Consider the following 7594-nt stretch of genomic DNA (forward strand, 5'->3'; position numbering starts at 1 on the left):
CATCTCAGACTCCTGCTGAGCTAAGTAACCACCCTCTCCTACCTTCTCTTCAGGAGCCCTGGCACCCTTGCTCTGGGGAGAGTTTGAAGAGCAACCTGAAAGTTCCCAATTTTTCCTCAAATCTGGGTTTCCATGAGCATGGGCCACCAGTCGGGAGAGCCACATGCCTGCCCTTGCCTGGCTCAAGACTGTCACTCTCTGTCAGATTCACATTGCTCTCTGACCCTTAGCCTTCCAATCTGGATCTTGACCTTGAACTGGACTCTGTAGGAAGTTCTTAACATTGAAGGAAGTTATTTATCTCTTTTCAATTAACCCAAGCACGTTCTAGCACATTTTAGCAGTTTAAGCTGTATGACTCCATTGGATAAAATGTTGGGGAGCAGGATATTGACACAGCCACAGAATATCACACACGGAATCCTCATTCATTCCCCCAGGGAAACAGCACCTGTAGAGGACAAATCTGGTAGACACCACTGTGACAGGTGATTTTATATGTCAACTTGACTAGGCCACAGGGTGTCTAGACATTTGTCAGTTTTTTTTTGATATGTCTGTGAGGATGTTTCTGGATGAGATTAACATTGAGTCAGTAGACTGAGTAAAGAAGACTGCCCTCCCCAGTGGGGGTGGCCCTTATACAACCTGTTGAAACCCTAAATAGAACAAAAAGGCTGAACATCCCCCAAAATACGGTGATCTCAAGCTGCCTGACTTCTGGAGCTGGAACATTGTTCTTTTTCTGCCTTCTGACTCAAACTGAAAATCAGCTCGTCTTGTGTCCTGAGTCTGCTGGCTTCCAGACTGAACTGTACATTGACTCGCCCAGGTTTCCAGCTTGCGACTGCTGGTCTTGGGACTTCTCAGCCTCCATAATCATGCATAAGCCAATTTCTATATAGATCTAGAAATTCATATACATATATGGGTGTGTGTGTGTGTGTGTGTGTGTGTGTGTGTGTGTGAACCACTGAGCAGTGGGGATACTTTCTGAGAAAGGTGTCAGTAGGCACTTTTATCATTGTGTGAACATCATAGTGTACTTACACACCCCTAGACAGTGTAGCCTACAACACACCTAGGCTATATGGTATAACTTGTTGCTGGTAGATTACAAACCTGTTACTGTACTGAATACTGTAGGCAATGGTAACACAATGGTAAGTCTTTGTGTATTTAAACATAGCTAACCATAGAAAAGGTACAATAAAAATACTGTGTAAGAAATAAAACATGGTGTGCCTGTATGGGTTGCTTACCATAAATAAAGCTTGCAGGTTGGAAGTTACTCTGGGTGAGTCAGTGAGTAAATGATGAGTGAATGTGAGGGCCTTGGACATCACTGTACCCTACTGTAGACTTTATAAACACTGTACACTTAGGTTACCCTAAATCTATTTTAAAATTGTTTTCGTGTCATCCTTGCGCAGGGGCCATGCTAATCTTCTCTGTATCGTTCCAATTTTAGTATATGTGCTGCCGAAGCGAGCACTAAAATTGTTTTCTTTCTTCAATAATAAATTACCCTTAGCTTACTGTAACATTTTTACTTGACAAACCTTTTAATTTTAAAAATTTTCTGACTGTTATAATAATACTTAGCCTAAAACAGAAATGAATTGTATAAGTGTACAAAAATATGTTCTCTCTTTATTTTTATTTTATGAGCTCATTTCTATTTTTAATTTTTTTAACTTTTCAAAACTTTTTATCAAAAACTAAGACTCAGACACACATTAGCCTAGGCCTACACAGGGTCAGGATAATCAACATCACTGTCTTTCACCTCCATATCTTCTCCCACTGGAAGGTCTTCAGGGGCAATAATATGCAAGAACTGTCATCGGTGATAACAATGCCTTCTTCTGGAATACCCCCGAAGGACCCACCCGATGCTGTTTTACAGTTAATTTTTTTATATTAGTAGAAGGAGTACACTACAAAATAATGATCAAAAGTATAGTATAGTAAATATATAAGCTGGTAACATAGTCACTTATTTTCATTATCAAGGACTATTTACTATACACGATTGTATGTGCTAGATTTTTATATGACTGGCAGCACAGTAGGTTTGTTTGCACCAGCGTCACCACAGACACAAGAGTAATGCATTGAGTTATGATGCTACAATGGCAGTAATACGTCAGGTGATAGGAATTTTTCAGCTCCATAATAATTGTGCAAGACTGCAATCATATATTCAGTCTACTGTTGACCAAAACCTCGTTATACAGCATATGACTGTCTATATATAAAGAACGAACCATATTTTTGAGGAATTTTAATTTTTTATTTAAGAGTAAAGTGTAATAAGGGTAAAGTGCCTGTGATTTGTTTAAATTCTTCAGAAAAAAAGGAAGAAAAACAGGATAGAGAAAACAATACAGCAGAATCTTGCTAAATGAGTGATGCTAATGTCAGCAAGTTGGGTGATGGATATATTGGGGTTCACTGCAAACTTTATATTTGTGTATGTTTGAAAGCTTTTATAATAAAAATTAAATACAGTATATATTAAATATGTATGCCACTTAGCACTTAATCAAAATGTTTTATCTTGCCTTGTTAGATTTTATTATTTTATCTTGAACAAGTAGCATCAACATAGCCTGGGCAATATAGTCAGACCTCATCTCTACGAAAAATTTTAAAAATTAGCTGAGCAGGCTGGGCGCGGTGGCTCACGCCTGTAATCCCAGCACTTTTGGGGCCGAGGCGGGCAGATCACCTGAGGTTAGGGGTTCGAGACCAGCCTGGCCAACGTGGAAAAACCCCGTCTCTACTAAAAATACAAAAAAATAGCCGGGCATGGTGGTGCATGCCTGTAATTCCAGCTACTTGGGAGGCTGAGGCAGGAAAATCTGGGAGGCAGAGGTTGTGGTGAGCCGAGATCAGGCCATTGCACTCCAGCCTGGGCAACAAGAGCAAAACTCCATCTCAAAAAAAAATTAGCTAAGCATAGTGGTGCACCACATGTAGTTCCACCTACTCAGAAGGCTGGGGTGGGAGGATTGCTTGAACCTGGGAAGTGAAAGTCGCAGTGAGCCAAGATCACGCCACTGAACTACAGCCTGGGTGACAGACAAGACCCTGTCCCAAAAAAAAAAAAAAAAATCAATATAAGAAGTATTGCTGGTGAACATATAGTGCCCTGCACCTAGGAAAATGAAGCTACTTTCAATAGATTAGTAGGAGAAGGGATCATTGATGATCCCTTGAAGCCAGGGTCTTATTGAAATTTGGAAGGGGAAGCAGCTCAGTTATTGAAAAAAAAAAAAAAAGATACCCTTGCTGGAACAAGGACGAAGGGTAAGTTATCACTTCCCTTTTTCTAGTGTTAAGTAAATTACATTTAACAAAGATGACTCTTGTCAATTTTGTATCACTTTGACTCTTAGATACTTATACAGCAAGTTTCTTAGCAGCACTGCTTGCTATAGAGTTAATAGCTATAAGCTAGAGAGTTAATAGCAGAAATGCAGCTGTATCTGAAATATGCTACAACTACTCCTTTCAGGAAGGATTTGGAGGAGTAACTTTTAAATGCTTGGCTCGACATCTTAAAGACAAGTTTCTGTTAAGGCGAGAAAGACAACAGTATAGAATGAAAAGCTTACACAGCTCCATTCTAAGGCTGACTCCCCAATTAACCAATTATGTGACTTTAAACCAATCACTTACTTTCTCCAACTCTCTCCAGGGTTCTTTGTTTTTAATAAAATGGGCTGGTGGGTGAATTGGACTCTTTCAAGGAGCTGTCCCAGGACAAAGACATGGTCATGCATATTCACCAGACCATATCCAGCATCTAGCACAGCTCCTCAAACATAAGAGGAGTTCAATTCGTATTTTAAGAGAACAAAAAAAAACAGAATATCAAATAATTGGTTACATCCAAAAACCTGTCAATCCAGAGAATTTCTCACATTCGTCTACCTCCTTGCCCTGGATTTTTTCAGGTTTAATCACGTTTTCCCCCAAGAGAGCCTCCAGAAGTGAAGACGGCGTATAATGCAATCTGACCACTAGATGGCAGCACGAACCCACCGCAGAATCATCTCTAAAGCGGCCACAGACCCCAGACCAGCTTTCAACTGAGCCTGCACAACTGAGCAGACTGTGGATGATTAAGGCTGCCCTGGCTGGTATCTTTCCCTATACCCTTCCTTTTGTTTTAATTATAAGAAATCTATATGAGTTTCACTATTGATAGGAACATAAATGATCTGTTGTTTCAGCCCTAAGATATTGATATTGCCTTTATATAAATTGTTGATATTTTGTTCATCGTGGATTTCCTTTCATTAATTTTGATTAATGCAAATTTTAAGTTACTTTCACCTTAGTCCTGAAAAAACAAGACTGCTTCCAGTGACCACCAAAATAATCTTACAGAGAGACTAGGTAGTATGCATCTGTGGGAGATGCATCTGTGCACACTGGAGACCTCCAGTATATACAGCAGGAGCTCAGTAACTGCTTTTCAGTGAACCAGGACAAGGATATTCAGTGCATGGGTATTTAAAAAAATGAATGCATGCTCAAAAGATGAGACCTTCCTTTCCTCCTACCTGTTTTTTTTTTTTTTTTTTTTCACTAATTCATGGTCTTCTTCATCACCTCTCTCCTCCTCCTTCCAGAGCTCCATCTGCTTCCCTGGGTACTACATTCTGAGACACTTTGCTCCCTTCCTTTTTGTTTATTTATTTTTATTCATTGATTGATTGACTGATTGAGACACGGTCTCACTCTGTTGCCCAGGCTGGAGTGCAGTGGTGTGATCACAGCTCACTGCACCCTTGACCTCCCGGGCTCAAGAGATCCTCCTGCCTCCGCCCCGAGTAGCTGGGACTAAAGGCACCCACCACCACACCCAGCTAATTTTTGTTTCTTTGGTCTGTTTGTAGAGATGGGGTCTTGCCATGTTAGCCAGGCTGGTCTCAAACTCCTGGGCTCCAGTGATTCTCCCACCTAAGCCCCCCAAAGTGTTGGGATTACGGGCATGAGCCACTGCACCCAGCCACCCTGCCCCTTTTAAAAATCTCCTTTCTATTCTCTCTCTGCTGGCCCACCTTACCCAGAGAAGTTTTCTTTAGTTCCATCTCCTGTCCTATTTCATTTTTTCTTAGATCCCAGAGGAAGTAAGAAGATGGGGTGGCTGGGAAGGGAAAGAGGGAGAATCTCAGAGAATGGAAGGATCAGAGAGCTGGAAGCCAAATCTAGATTCTAAGCTCCTGGGGCACAGAATGTCCCCGCCAGACTTAGCACAGTGCCTTGCACAAAACAGGTGCACAATAAATATCCATTTGTATGGATGATTACTTGTGTTAATTAGCAGTGTGCTCATAAAAATAATGAAAAGTCATACAGTAATCTTAAACAATGTCCTATATACAACTCTTTCAAGGACTCACCCAAGTGACAACATCCGTTAACACTGTAGCTAATTACCTTTGTGCCTCTCCTCTCCTCCCAGTAGCTTCAAGTGCTCAACTCTTAAAAATCCTGAAGGTCAAAGGGTAAGCAGATTCCAGGCTCCCCTTGAACTTTCCCTGAGGCCCAGTCAACATCAAGGCCATGGGCACTGCCAAACTCTTTTTTACTGGCATTGGTAAAGCATTGACTGTGGGTGAGGTCCAGGACCCAGGGCTGTATTTTTCACAGACACATCCTGTGCTTGGTATCTTTACTTTGCACCTCCAGATTCACTCCACAGACATCTCTGCCTGCTCTCTGGCCTGGAGAGCCCCATCATGAGAACCCTCAAGCCCTCTGGATTCTGGCTGGGTGTAGCCAACAGGAAGTTTTGGTATCACAGGGAGGTTATGACCCTTTGCTCCCTTGCTGCAAGGTTATCTGCAGATGACACTGCCTCTAGAAAGAAGGTCATCCCTGCTCAAAGGCAACAGTCTACAGCCCTGCCTCCTCCCTCCATTCCTAGCAAGGAAAGTTGGTACTACTAGCACTGCTGGTACTATCACTGTGGTCCTCCAATTCAGGCACGTGGGTCCCGACCAATCTTTACTGAGCTCTCCACTTGTAGAACACACTGTGTACTCAGAACTCAGGCTTCCCATTCAGATAAACCCAGGCCAGCTTCCAGGGTCTGTTCAAGTCCAATCCTCAGTTCTGTCTCAGGGTGGGTGGGAAGCTGTGACCCCAGACCCAAGGGCCAGTGGGGCAGTTATTTGTGGAACTGTGAGTGGGGTTTGGACACATGGCCTAGGGTGTCTGGCCATAAACTTGTAAAGGCGTTTGCAGAACTGAGGGAAGGATGTCTATCCCTTACCTCCAAGTTCTGGTAGCATGGTCTGTAACTTAGAGAATGTGATAATTCTATGTGCAGACTGGCCTTCAAAGTCATTACATAAGTGCCACATTTGTTGAGGTAGAGAATAGAACAGATTTTATTCAACAATGTGTTTGCTTGAGTTATAACTTTTAAATATTCTGACTCGGAGCACATGGGCCTCCATCTGTACTCTTGCCCTGGGCCCTGCAGCTTTCAGGGGAGCACCAACTACTGGCTCCAGTGACTGCACCAGTCTTCGTCGCTCTCCCACACTCACACAGTGTGAACAGCCCCTGCTGTGCAAACTCTCTTGAAATAATCTCAGTTTGAGGGTACACTCTGTTTTCTATTGGTGCCGATGATTGATAGATATCACCAAATCCTAACGGCACCTGGCATCCAATTTCCCTATTTTAAAGAAAGTGTTATTGACTAGAATGAATGGAAAAGGGGGAGAGAAGCAAACACTTATATAAAACTAACTCAAACTAAACACCGAGGGGCAATCAAATTAGCTGCAGCAGTGGGGCTAGATCAATGCAGTGTTCTGAGGGACATGTGTTCCTGTAAGATACAGGCCTTCCGAGGTCATGGAGGAGAGATGGCCAGCCCCTTGGGTGGGATGCCTGGAACAGCCACACTGAGCCACTGCACTGGAAGGGGCATGGGCCACAGGGGGCTACATCTTATTCTTTTCCAAAGATTATTAAATTCAGTTTTGAAATGTTTATGTAATAACACACCAAAGATGCCATGACACTTCCAATGAAGCTGCTACTTTTCAAGTGGGATGACCTTGACTGGATCCTTCTGATTAAGTTGTCCTGGTCCCTGGACCTTTCTAGAAAATTCCATGGCTATTTCCCTGGTTTCCAATGTCTATGCTCCCCTCAACAACATTATCTTTATGTATTGCTTTCTCCCACCTCTGTTATGTATTCGTTTTAAATATTGAGAGCCAGCATGTCCCTCAAACTATTTTGGTGTTAATCTGTCATGAGATAAGACTTTAAAAAATTTTTTTAAAAACAACTATGGTCGCCGGGGAAACAAAATGGAGAAAGATAGCAGCAATCCTGCCCTTATGGAAGTTAAGTTCCAGTGGGAGAGACAGATAACATTCTGATAACCACCCATCCATTTAACTGGCATGTATTGATAACTTTCCATGTGCCAGACACTGCTCTAGGCCCTGAGGATACAGCCCTAAATGAAATACACACACACACACACACACACACACCCTGTCCTACGGAGCTTATACACTAGGAGAGGAGATAGATGATAAAGTTGAGA

General features: G+C 42.4%; 1 non-coding gene across 1 annotated transcript; it reads right to left on the bottom strand.

Moving 5' to 3' along the window:
- Positions 1-1393: 1393 nt before the first annotated feature.
- LOC116809766 (U6 spliceosomal RNA) lies at positions 1394-1495 on the bottom strand. The gene has a single exon (XR_004369951.1). It is a non-coding gene; the product is annotated as a U6 spliceosomal RNA (small nuclear RNA).
- Between the last annotated feature and the right edge of the window lie 6099 nt (positions 1496-7594).

Source organism: Hylobates moloch, unplaced genomic scaffold (assembly GCF_009828535.3).
Source record: "Hylobates moloch isolate HMO894 unplaced genomic scaffold, HMol_V3 SCAFFOLD_1, whole genome shotgun sequence".
Lineage (NCBI taxonomy): Eukaryota > Metazoa > Chordata > Mammalia > Primates > Hylobatidae > Hylobates > Hylobates moloch.